Source organism: Etheostoma spectabile, chromosome 6, assembly GCF_008692095.1.
Source record: "Etheostoma spectabile isolate EspeVRDwgs_2016 chromosome 6, UIUC_Espe_1.0, whole genome shotgun sequence".
Classification (NCBI taxonomy): domain Eukaryota; kingdom Metazoa; phylum Chordata; class Actinopteri; order Perciformes; family Percidae; genus Etheostoma; species Etheostoma spectabile.
Window position 1 is genome coordinate 12,714,145 of NC_045738.1, and position 413 is coordinate 12,714,557.

The 413-nt window shown below is 45.8% G+C and overlaps 1 pseudogene; it reads left to right on the forward strand.

Moving 5' to 3' along the window:
- LOC116691303 (trypsin-1-like) overlaps positions 1 to 413 on the forward strand; it is a 1,579-nt pseudogene that overhangs the window by 408 nt on the left and 758 nt on the right.

The window sequence follows — 413 nt, forward strand, 5'->3', positions numbered from 1 at the left end:
CTTCTGTGGTGGTTCCCTGGTCAACGAGAACTGGGTTGTGTCTGCTGCTCACTGTTACAAATCGTAAGCACATTGTTCATGTTTTCCAGGGTTATAGGTCTGATTTACTTTATTTTCTTACCTGAGGGCCATGCTGATAAACTGATTTGAAATGATTATGATTGATGATTGTGTTTTGTCACTTATACTGTGTTTTTCAATTGTTTTTAGCCGTGTGGAGGTGCGTATGGGAGAGCACAACATCAGGGTCTCTGAGGGAAGCGAACAGTTCATCAGCTCCTCCAAAGTTATCCGCCACCCCAAATACAACGCCTACAACATCGACAATGACATTATGCTGATCAAGTTGAGCAAGCCTGCCATCCTTAACCAGTATGTGCAGCCTGTGGCTCTGCCCACCAGCTGTGCCCCCG